The sequence below is a fragment of the Hetaerina americana genome, unplaced genomic scaffold (genome assembly GCF_022747635.1).
Source record: "Hetaerina americana unplaced genomic scaffold, ioHetAmer1.1.p SCAF_54, whole genome shotgun sequence".
Taxonomy (NCBI): Eukaryota; Metazoa; Arthropoda; class Insecta; order Odonata; family Calopterygidae; genus Hetaerina; species Hetaerina americana.
This window is the reverse complement of record NW_027287139.1, coordinates 1904804-1917060: the sequence shown is the minus strand read 5'-3', so window position 1 is coordinate 1917060 and position 12257 is coordinate 1904804. Positions and strand designations below refer to the sequence as shown.

The window sequence follows — 12257 nt, the reverse complement described above, 5'->3', positions numbered from 1 at the left end:
GATGGTATTTGAGCTTTGCAAATAGGATGTGTTTTGCATATTGGTTTATTACAGGGCATGGGAGTGGCTTTGGGACGAGGCATGGATGTAACGGGCGTGATTGGTTGATTTGATGAGATCTGATAGGTTAGTTGGAATGTAATGGAGGGGAATTAGAGAAAACAGTAGGTTGTGCGATTCACCCTTCCATCCACCACCCTCCACTTGTTTCATCCGTTTGTCCACAGAGGAAGGTGGGCGTACCACCAAAAATGTCAGAATGTGTGAGTGCCCTTTTTTATTTTATTTTTCTATCTATATTTGTGTTGACCAATGCCATCTTGCTCCTTCACTTGTTTTATTATTCACATCTGTGAGACTCTCATAGTGTGTGTGTATGTATGTGTGTATGTATGTGTATGTATATATATATATATATGTATATATATATATATATATATATATATATATATATATATATATATATATATATATATATATATATATATATAACTCACACGAGCGGCACAATAATGGGTTGACACAGTATAGCACAAATAGAATAAAATAGCAACAATTAAAAGGACACTCACATGGTAAATTGTTCGAGCTTTCGGCCCTCTCCTTGGGGCGAAAGCTCGAACAATTAACCGTGTGAGTGTCCTTTTAATTGTTGCTATTTTATTCTATTTGTGTTATATTGCATCAGCCCATTATATATATATTTATATATACACACACACAAGTATATCCCTTCAATGTTAACCATGTTTAAATGTGATTAGGGAATAAAAGGAAATGAAGATCAATTAAAAGATAAATTTGCCCTGGCACACAAACCAAGCACACTCTTGAAGCGGCACCAGAATGGATGACATCGAGTGCTTGATGGTGATCAAGCTTCACCAAGCACTGGCAATGTTGTTTCAGGCACTGATCCATATATCTGGCAGTATCAACAAAAGCTGCCATTGAGGGCTTCTGGATAAAGCCATAAAATTAATAAATCGATAAGAGAATTTACCCTGATGCTTTAAAAATAAACCTGATCAACATAAAACCATATTAGTCCACGAGTGTGGCTAGGAACACCGATAACAAATGCACACTAAGGCGCTGAATGAGCGTCTCTTGCAATCGAGAGGTATAAAGGCCTGAAAGGGAGCGCTGAATACGGAACAAAAGTGGTGGGCAAAGGTTACGTAGAGAGAGTCACACACGCACATTTGGAAATTCGCCGATCCCCCATCTTTCGCATCTGACCTGCTTCTTTGGAGCTGCAATTTCCGGTTTTCCCATTTGGCGGCAAATGCACCGCTTCGGGGTACGGTTCGCTCCCGCTATCCCTGAAGCCCCCCCCCCCCCCAATCGCTGAAGCCTCCGGAGCCACTGCTGGCGAGCAGGCAGGCACACATCCCTTAACAGTGTCTCATTCGTCCACTTTCAGTGATTGTGGAGCCATCGCGACATGACCCCGAGCTACTTGATGGAATGACGGAGCAAAGCAGCATCGGTTTGGTAATTGAACGCCATCGAAAGGTTGCAATTAGTTTTATATGACGTTAATTACTGAAACCGTTTCAAATTGTCCTGGTGCGATCGTCACGGAATGACTGCCAATTTATAACGCATGATGTTACTGCGAAAAAATAATCATTAAGAACGCGAGGGAAAGCGGCGAGACAGGGCTCCCGCGTTTCCTGGAGAAACCCCTTTCCTACAACAACAATTCGTCTATCATTGCACTTACCAACATTGAATTTCAGCCTTTCCCTCTAGTTTAATTCCCTCACTAACACATCCGATTTCTAGCAATGCACTTGTCTGCTATTACCCAACATTTCCTGGGTCGATTCAGCATTAAACTACAATTTATTCATTTTATAAAAAAATGAATGAATGACGCTACGAAACACATGAATGGCACACACAAAGCAACCAGTTAAGGCACCAGAAAAAATATTCAAGCCAGACAAATACTTCGTGAGAATCCGAGATTTATGTAGAAATATCAAGAACATTATGAATTTATTTTAAATTAGGGGTCATATTCGGGACAAAATTAGTCTGGTGTGTATTCACCCCCTGACACACACTCGAACGGCGGCTTGCAGGGTACTAAAATATCTTAATTCTGAATTACAAATCTAATGATTCCATTCTTCTCACCAGACTGTACATACACAATTATTTTCGAATCTTTAGTTTACTCGTCGGCAATTTCATCTCGTTTGATTTCATTCGCTGGATGAAAATTCGGCTACTTAAAATACGATGAAACAGGCTTTAGGAGTATATGAGAAAGAGCAATAAATTTCTTTTGGTAATAATAAAAAAACAACAGGAAATACCAGGCAATGCTGCACTACCACCTTTTTGGGGGAACATATATCGATTTACAGACTCAAATAAGTATAAAATATCGAAGTTGTCACAGAATAAACAGAGGAATACAATAATCATTTTATTTAAATTAACTAATTCACGAAATTTTATCCCACCGCACAAATCATTATCCAATATTCGATAGAATAATATTTTTTGACATTTCAAAGTTATTTAGAAATATGACTAAGACAGGAAAATAATATAAGTAGATTACTACATAATGTCGATGGGAATAATCAGAACTACATTGTTCGATATATCGTACTTTAAATACCGATACATCAATTGAAATATGTTCATGCCTAAACTACAAACTTATGTTACACGAAACCCGTGATATTTAGACTCATAGCAAGAGCAAACACGTCAACAATTCTAAAATTCCCTGGGAGGCTCCCGTTTGGAGGGCCATCGTCTTATAAAAATTGTTACACAGGCTTGTATAAAGTCCTACTTGTGTTACTGGAACGTCTTTGCGCCGAATCCACGAAAACTCTTAATAAATTTGAATTCCGTTCGTGTTCCATACATTTTACCCGTCAATATTTTACTTTAGCCGAAACAGATACATACAGGTCGTTTGTTTCACCAACTCTGAAACGGTTCCTTTCACCAAGGACCGAAAACCAACTTCCACTTAATCCCTTTCTCCATTCATCGAAGTGGCTTTTGTGTTGGAACATGGCCATCCCAAACAGATATAACAAAATGTAATGGCCCACAATTCGAAAACATAAGATCCCGTTAAGAATGATCTCGTACCTCGTGAACTTTTACCGAACTGTATTTCCTAAATTTTATGCTTAAATTGCTTCGGTTAAACATTGTACACAGAACTTATTGTTAGTGAGGTGTTTTTGCCTCACTTCATTTCATTTAATACGAGGATTGTTTTTTAAAATTGCTGGCAAAAAATAATTTTAGATACACATGGACTGACCAAAATGAAAGTTTATCATAATTGAAATTTTATTACTGTGTGCACCTCCCACCTATCTTTCGCATGTGCTTAAATTCTCCCGTAACGTAACTGCAATGACCCGATGCAATTGAATTTTCCCCAATTCGAAATTTCTGAAAGACGAAGTATCATCTTTCTTCTACCCGATCACTTGGACTGCACACTCCTGATCGTATTTTCGTCTTCAGACAACCATTAAGAACTTGAGTGTCGAGCCCGACTACACAGATCTATGGAAATAAAAAACTGTCGCCAGAGACTCGTGCACGTATTTCACTGGATCACAGGGTACCCCGCTGCTTTGCAAGCCTTCGCACTAGCGGGAAAAAACCCAGGAGGGTCCACAAAACACCTCGCCCAACAACCACAGCCCTTGGGGCGGCTATGATAGGGTATTCCATATTATTATTTCAAGAATTCGAAGAATTATTAAGGGGTTCGCTGGTCTTCAGATGGTTAAGCGATGAACGAGTAATGAAAAAAATAATCCTTCTCCCTGATCTTCCTCCCATAAAACACTATGAAATACTACCGGCCTACAAGACCCGAAAACAGAAGAATACTCAAGAGATCGTATCATTACCCAAGAAACCTCAGGCTGGCTATTAAGGAGTAAAGGGACACACCGCAACGGTGGTGCCATCCAGAGTTTATTTTAATATACTCCCGCCACCCATTCCCATAAGCCTTCTCTCCCCACAAGAGCTTTTTGGCATCCTTCGCCGTCTGGCTGAAAAAAAGGAGGCTAAATTAAACTCGGCGCAAGCCTAACTGCCGCGTACAACGATTAAAAAAACCATAATCGCAGGCTTACAATGGCACTTCTGAAATTCAGCTGCATGTAAACTACGCACCAGCACAAAAAGACAGATGCGCCACAATAGAGGTCAGTAAGCAACGTGGAGTAGAAAGTGTACCAGGGTGTCTTTCTATAGAATAGATATTGCCGTAACTGGGACGGTTGTGTCGGAAGTAACACAATCCGGGCGCTAACGCACGAGAGGCGAGAGGATGTATTGTCGCACTAACGAGTATGTCCATCTAATACGCCCGTCCGTAGCTACAGGTATGTCCAATTAATGAACGGCTCTCTAGCTTCAGCAAGGAGAGACCAGCAGCGACAAAATATATCTATTTTCCCTATAAAATATAGTACCATACCCGGTAGCATCAATTCCAACGAAGTCTTAGAAAAATTCCAAGAAACTGCCGCAATACGTCTTATTAAACTCCGAAATTTCGGAGGCTTTAAAAGAATAAGATGTTGTGACGAAATATCGTACGTGCAACGTCAGATGTGGGAGGACGCCTCGATAGCTTAACTTCCTAAAGCACTCGGCCGGACATCGAGGGATCTGGGCTCGATTCCCGGTCAAGGTGAATGATTTTTATACTCCTAAATTGTTGAATTGTAAGTCTTAGAATTTGAGCTGAAACCACGTACAAAACGGTTATGATTTAATTGTTTACATGTTTAAATGCATACTGAATATTATGAAATAAATATTTATTGATAAGCTAAATTACTAGTGTATTCTATAGAATTGTAATTGATGTAGAGAAGGGGGCTGACTTAATAGTGCTATACTTTAGTACATACGATATGATGGATTGAGGACACACAGCAAGAGCATACAGAAAATACAACACCTGACACTCACATGCAATATTTCGTGCATACATAAAACATAGCTACATCCAGCCAGCCCAACCAATTACACCAAGATGAAACAAATGAAATCAATGTTTGCCCACTGATCCGAAAACGAAGGCCAAAGGTTTTTATAGATACCCTGGTCCAAGAACTCTTAGACGTGATTTAAAACTTAAAGATAAAAGGTTCAAGCACTAATTCATGTTTTACAAGCGATAAACACTAACTTCTCAAACATTTTATAGCTTTTACTAATTGATGGCCGACACGCGTACGGAATACACGATGCCCCCTTCCCCCACAGAAAGATAATGGCAGTCCTTCACATACTTCTGTGCGTTTATCACTCTGACCCCATTGCCATTATCATAAAACGGCACTTTCCACGACAGCATTTCTTTCCCTGAGCCCGGGGGGCCGGAAACCGCCCCGCATAATGTGATAAGACGACTGAGAAACGAAATAAGCGATCTTTTCGTGCTTGAATTTATAAAATTAAATTAAAAAACAACGAGGACAATTAAGGGAAAATACTTGCTGATTTAAACATTTTCCTTTCGAGAGGTTTGAAAAAATTATGAGAATGGTTTGAATTGCTTATGGAAGGAATAAAAACCAAGAATCGTATTTCCATTACTTACCCATGAATTAACACTTCACTGAATTAAGCATCGCGATGGCAACGAATGATGGAATCAAAATGCGACTCAGGGAGATGCATAGTGTGTTAGCGCTGAAGTGATGGCCCTTCTACCACCACGAAAGGAGATTCTAGGAAAACAAACGCCAGGAACTTGGACCCATGACATGGAAAACGTAACGTCCTCAGATGAAACAGGAATGCTCGAGCATATGCGGCAGAAAAGTAGCTGCGCTTAAGGATCGCTCGCCATTCAACGTTCCTCCGCGGGTTCAAAGGTCACACGACCATAGATAACGAAGGCTTCAATGATCATTCACGCATGCTGTGTGCCATCGACTAGTCAGCCATGTCCTGAAGGCTTCGTCCCACATCACTCGTCACGCTGGATTAAACCGGAGGGACTATGGACATACCCGTCGGCTTTAGTTGGGATACAGGGTGACTCGCACTCAATACCCGCCGCCACGGGAAACCCTCCATCGACAGCATGTGAAAAATCCAGCAGAGATGCCCGGGAGCGAAAATTCGTAAGGAAGGGGTCTACCACGAACTTGCTAACACACGGGGAGTTTGAGAAATCTATCCACCGTCAGAGACGGTCATCCTGCGGGTGGGTCATACTCGGCTAGTACCTGCTCCGATAGGAGGCCGTAGGTCGAAGAGCAATCAAGAGGCAGTGATGCTGATTTCCTGAATGCCTAAAGAAAGGCGTCGTTGCCTGCACGTCCATTTTAACAAAATATTCGATCTTGAAGCTTAAATTCATTTGCCCCAGTTTGTTTTTTTTTCAATGACATTAGTCATTTTGAAGAAAAATGTTACATTCCTTTCATGCCTTTTACGATATTCTGCACCACGGGGACGACTTCGTAAAAGCATTTGACAAAACGGAGAGCCGAGATTATTCTCCTTACTCCCAAATATTATAAGTCGATTTTTTCATTAATTCCTTTATTGATTTTACGGCAAAATCGCTCCAATAATTGCCTCGCGCTGAGTGCGAAAGAAGAGTCCTCTTCAAAATCAATTCGTTTGAAAAGTGAATGTGATTTCCATGGACGGATTAGTAGACCCATAATCAATTGGAAGTCCCACGAATGGGAATTTTTTACATTTTTGGCCTCCGTCTATAACAACAAATCTACGTTATATGTAAGTCACGGATTACCTTTCGGGAAATTATTTCATAATTCTTCCGGTAACTCCCGAGCAACTTGCACGTGATATTTCACAATTAGCCCCTTCTCCCATATGGGGAGAAGCGGCATACGGAACGGCAATCACACTCTTGGAGAAGGAGTGGTGGGAGGGAGAGGATGCATTGCACCTTTCATTTCGATCAGGTAAAATTTATTGTTTTCTTTTCATAGCGCTGCGTCACGTAATATGTGTGCGGGGATTAATTTTCGACAGCAGCAAAAATGAATAGTAACACCTAAATAATGGGAATCACTTCCTTCATCTTCGAGGTTTCAAGCAATTGAGTTTGCTGCGTGCATAGCGAGGTCCTCCTATGTTCCGGCCTTTTCCATTGGGCGGTTTTAGTTTGTTTATCGCGCTGGGGTTTTAAACGTCTGTCCTGCGAAGCCTGAGCTCAGGAAGCATCATATACGTACACAGTGAGTCGCCACCATAGTAATACACAATCTTAAAAGAGAGATTCGACCTGATACCTGCAAGAATTTACTACCACAGTATCGACTTAGGCAATTCCTTTCGACAGGGCTGAATTTATGCATTTCCTACTGCATGAAACAGGCCGGACTTTAGAGACCTCAAACCTTCCCTCCACTATCAATTCCGCCATCCATCGACTATCCCCGCCGAATAAACTTCTGATTCGGTGAAAATCGCATTTTATTGAATACATTTTAAATTAGTAGGTGTTTAGCCGTCGAATTTATGCCCTCGATGGACGTCGATACAGATTTCAAAACGGCGAGGTTTTCTAAGAAACCGAAGCGTATTTCACGACCACTGCCCAACATAAACGCATGCATTACAATACACCGTTTCCCAAATCACTTTTGATAATTTTCCTTTGATTCCATTTCTCAAAAAACCTATTTGTATTCCCCGTGATTTCGTCCAACATGCCAGTCTACTCCCCCATTGCAGAATTTCAACCAGTCGCTTCTCAATATTCCCTCCATTCCCCTCCCTGCCTTGCAATTGTAATTATCCTCTTTATCCCCTACCCCTAACACGCCTACTATCACTTCGCTTGCCTTCCTTCCCTGACTAATTTACCCATCGTCCTCCACGCTTACAGCTCAATTAAGCCTTCAATCCACGCCTACAGGGTTCGTCCGGAAAATAAGTGTACTGAGCTCAGGAAAAAAATTTATTACACTTTTACATATCTTAAGCTAATATTCCTCAAAATAGGACCCTTGTGAGTCGATACACTTGTTCCAGCGGCGTTCCCATTCCTGGAACGCTCCCGCGAAGGCATCATCGAGAACCTCTCGAAGACTCGTCGTCGACGTCTTCTCTGCCCTCCACGAACATCTTGTGCCACCGAAAGATCATGTTTCTGGACATGGCTGACTCCCCGTAAGCCTGGTTAATCATACCGACAGTTTCGGTAGACGATTTCCCAAGCTTTACCGCAAATTTGATGGAATAACGCTGCTCCGAGCGGTGCTGGGCGCGCCTGGAGCGGCGCGCCCAGCCCAGGAGTCAGTACACTTATTTTCCGGACGAACCCTGTATGTGCCCCCTTCAGCGACCAACTTTGGAGCCTTATTAAAGTGTTTTCTATTCTCATTACTGAGACTTAAAAACACGTCCCCGTCATCAATATCTCCTTTTTTAAAGGCTTCCCAAAAAGCATTTTCAATTTTAACCAACGGATATAATTCAGTTTCAATTTCAAAATGGTGGACTCTCGAAATCGTTCGGCTGAGGGTTTCGCCGCCCGAATCTTCGCATGCTGCATGTGGTATGCATGCCATATACCGCGACCAATATAAATTATGGCTCGAAAGCTGGAGAATAAAACCTAAAATTCCATGTCCTCAGTGAATGACTAGACACATTTAATAGGTACCTGGGCGATGGCGTAATAGTTACCGAAAATTAGTCTTAAACAATCTAACAAAACTCAGGCCACCTACAAAACAAAGGAATTATGTTATAGCTATAGACTATAGGACTTAAAACTGCCGAGGACTGTGGTCTCAACTAATCGAAAGAACGCGCAACTAGAGTCCTTCGCGTCAATGACAAAGGAATTGGCATCGGCGTGCCAAGGCTTTATTTATTCTGCACTCACTTTCTGGGTCAATGTCTCTCTCTGGTCCTCCAGCACGCGGGCGGGCCTGCTGGAAGAGAGCATGGATCGTTTTCCTGGAATCCTGAACGGGAGCCCCCAATTACTCCCAAGGCCCGATTTCACCATTAAGACCAACAAAGAGCCTCACTCTTTCCTCCCACGAGAGCGCGTCCGGAGCGAAACATGGCTCGTCTCGTCGCCCGGCCAGCCAGCGAGTTGGGGGAGGAGCACGCCCTCGACCGCTGAGTCAAACGACTTACTTCTTACGCACGGGCGTGTGCTTGTGTCGCTTCCGACCCTCGTTGAGGTCTGTTGAAAAGAAATGTTTCTTGCGGAGTACTTATTTAAATATTAATTATTCATCAACAAATTCACTAAAATCCCAGTAGGCTACCTCTAATCAATTTCAATTCCACCGTTTAATATTATCTGCTCCGAAAGCAGTACGTCTACTGTTTGGCCTTCGCTGGGTTCTGGCACAAGTAGTAGTAGTATTTAGGGGAGGCGACCGACAGCTGAGGTCATTTGCGCCATAGGGGATGGACAGGAAAGGATGAAGGGTGGAGAGAAACCCGGCGTCGGCATTAGCCTACTCTTTACGAAAGGCGCCAAGTGGTCCGCAGCTTAACGTCCCATCCGACGGACGGCGTACTCACTCTAAGAGCCCTCCACAAAGCACCTCAAGTAGGGATAGAGATACCTCTGAAAAATATTCAACACCGCCGGGATTTGAACCCGGGCCCTCTGGGTGGGAAGCCAGTAGCCACCGCACCATCTCGATCCCCGTTCTGGCATAAATTTGCATTATGAGGAGAAGAAATAATTCCAACGAATAAACAAACACGTGATTTAAGTTTTCATGTACATTCTTCATCGTCGGGATTTCCACAAATGATTGAATTCAATCGATTCCCCATTAAATATTAAATTCTGATTTATTTATGAAGAGGTTGAGTGTCAACAACTGCCACTTAACCGCAGAGCAATTGATTGACGTTATACGCAAGTGTATGAGGGCCTCTTAAAAGTCATAAATTCACTGTGTAGAGGGGGCCTATCAAATACTCCACGGCCAGTTATTTCTGGACTCCATATCGATGGCAAGTAAAAGGCATAGACATTTCTTTACAGCAGCATTTCCATGACAGAGATATTAGATTTCACATTGCAACTATATCGAAAATATTTCACGATATTCAAAGAATGAATGCGCAGCATTTCAATTACTGAAACTAATAGGAATGTTCACATGCATGCGTCAACGCGCGTATCTACGCACTGACGATGTAATCGATTGATAGTCTCCAAAGGGGAGTGGAAAAGTTCCACAATGAGCCATTGACAAGTCGAATCGTCACATCAAGAGAGTACCGCAGACGACCAATCCTCCGGTTCGGAATCCAGGTTTCATCGCGGCTGAATTCACTCTGATCGTAGTAGTTCTACGGCACTAGCCGCCTATTCATGGTGACCTGGCAAAATTATGTAAACCGATAAATAACGGAAGGGACGAAAGCAAACGGATCTGAATGGCATTTCAATAAAATTAGTTTACGGCATGCTCTATGTAGTGCTTCTGTGTGGGTGAACCTGCGTGGAGGTTGGCTTCAAAAGTTTAACATGGAAAATTTACTAAAACTGCTTATCGGAGTCACTTAATTCATATTGGGCAAAATAAACGGAAAAAAAACAATTTAGTTTGCTATGTATTCAATGGTATATCTATTACATGGCAATTTAAGTACCATTTAACTTCTTTATCAGAGGTGTCTATGCTTCTACTTTCACTGAATAGCATACAACATCTAGACAGTTTTATGTAAATTCATTTTTGTTGTCTTGGAACTGATAACTTTCAGAGCTAGATTCCATATTTATTTTACGCCGAGAGAGTTAATTGTTTCCTTTTCTGAAAGAATGCCTGTTTCTCGGGTGTTACTTCACTCCTGCACGGATTTTTTCAAGCTATTCCCTAGGAGAGATTTTTACATAATAACTAAATGTCCCTCATTGACACCCTTTGGCCTTTGAAACCTAAATTAATTTACTTCTCGCAAATGAGAAAGCATCTAACTAGGATGATCCAAAATCAAAATAAGAGAGCGTTGATTTCCCAAAGGTCCAACATGCACTGTTCCCCTAATTACTTGGCGCGCTGCCTCCCATTCAAAACCAATGAGGCAGCAGAGAGACCGAGGTGGTCAACCTCCGGTCCTCATGAGAGCCAGCTGGTCCTTCGGCCCAGCCGACGAGAAGCTATCGGGGGAGCATCAAGTCTCTAGTTTGAAATTATACGTCGAACACATTAAATGCTCGGCTGCCATTGACGACGGGATGGCATGCGATTCAAAAACGCACGCGTGGCTGAGTCTTGACTTCTCGCTCGGACCATCCTACGCTTTTTTTTTTAATCACTTACCTGGCACGCAGCGCGCACAAGAAGTTTGGGCACGACTCGCATCTAGATACCAATACTCAACGCAGGGACGCGGATGTGAGGGCGCGACCACACATTGGCACTTTTACTCCAATTCGAACACACATTGGGGCAAACCAATTGGTTAGTAGTCAAAGTTAGCTCGGCCGGTTTACACAAAAAATTAGCACAAATTAAGGCAAGCAAAAGCAAACTTTGAAGCAACGTGTCCCAACTGTTACTTGGCCAATAGTGACCGCTGACAACCTTCAAATTATTCCAATTAGCACCATCAGAGCACAATGAATGGGTCCATTCGGTCGAACTAAACGCAGCAGCTGGAGCAGCTCGGCGATCGAGTGTGAAGGGAGACCGCCCGCTGACCCCATCCGCCAATCAGCGAGGTCCTGGAAGTAATTCGCTCCTAGCGTTTCACCGAGCACCCACCTCCCTTCATCGGATGCACTCAATGTGTGCACGTGAATATCGAGTCGATCTTTTAAAGCTGTCACCGAGACCAGTGAAACACCAAGGAGTGGCCAGAAGCTGAGCATCTTTACCACGAGTCTTTAAGGCTTTATTAAGAGTCAAAATGCTTTCGGCGGCAAACTTTCGCACCCATAAACGTGTTGGGCTGAGTACAAATGTAACGAAAGATGCCAGCGGAAATACAAGTCGGCCAGGAAGGTGGTTATTGCACACTAAGGGAATTTATTCTGCTAATGCTCATTAGAATAGACCATTCAAAAAACATATTTCATTTCCATACTCTCCATACGCAGGATGGCACAGCAAGGATTGTATGCACATCAGTACTGTGTCATACAAGTATTGGCAATGTGTCAAAGCAGCAAAACCCAAAACACATGATAAAATACAAAACCTAATCTAACGTTCAGTTAAATGCTTTCAAACAGGTTAAATAAAGTTAATTCGACA

The 12257-nt window shown here is 42.4% G+C and overlaps 1 protein-coding gene across 4 annotated transcripts in view; it reads right to left on the bottom strand.

Moving 5' to 3' along the window:
• The window catches only part of aralar1 (calcium-binding mitochondrial carrier protein aralar1), an 88355-nt gene that overhangs the window by 31316 nt on the left and 44782 nt on the right, over positions 1-12257 (bottom strand). The window lies entirely within an intron of this gene.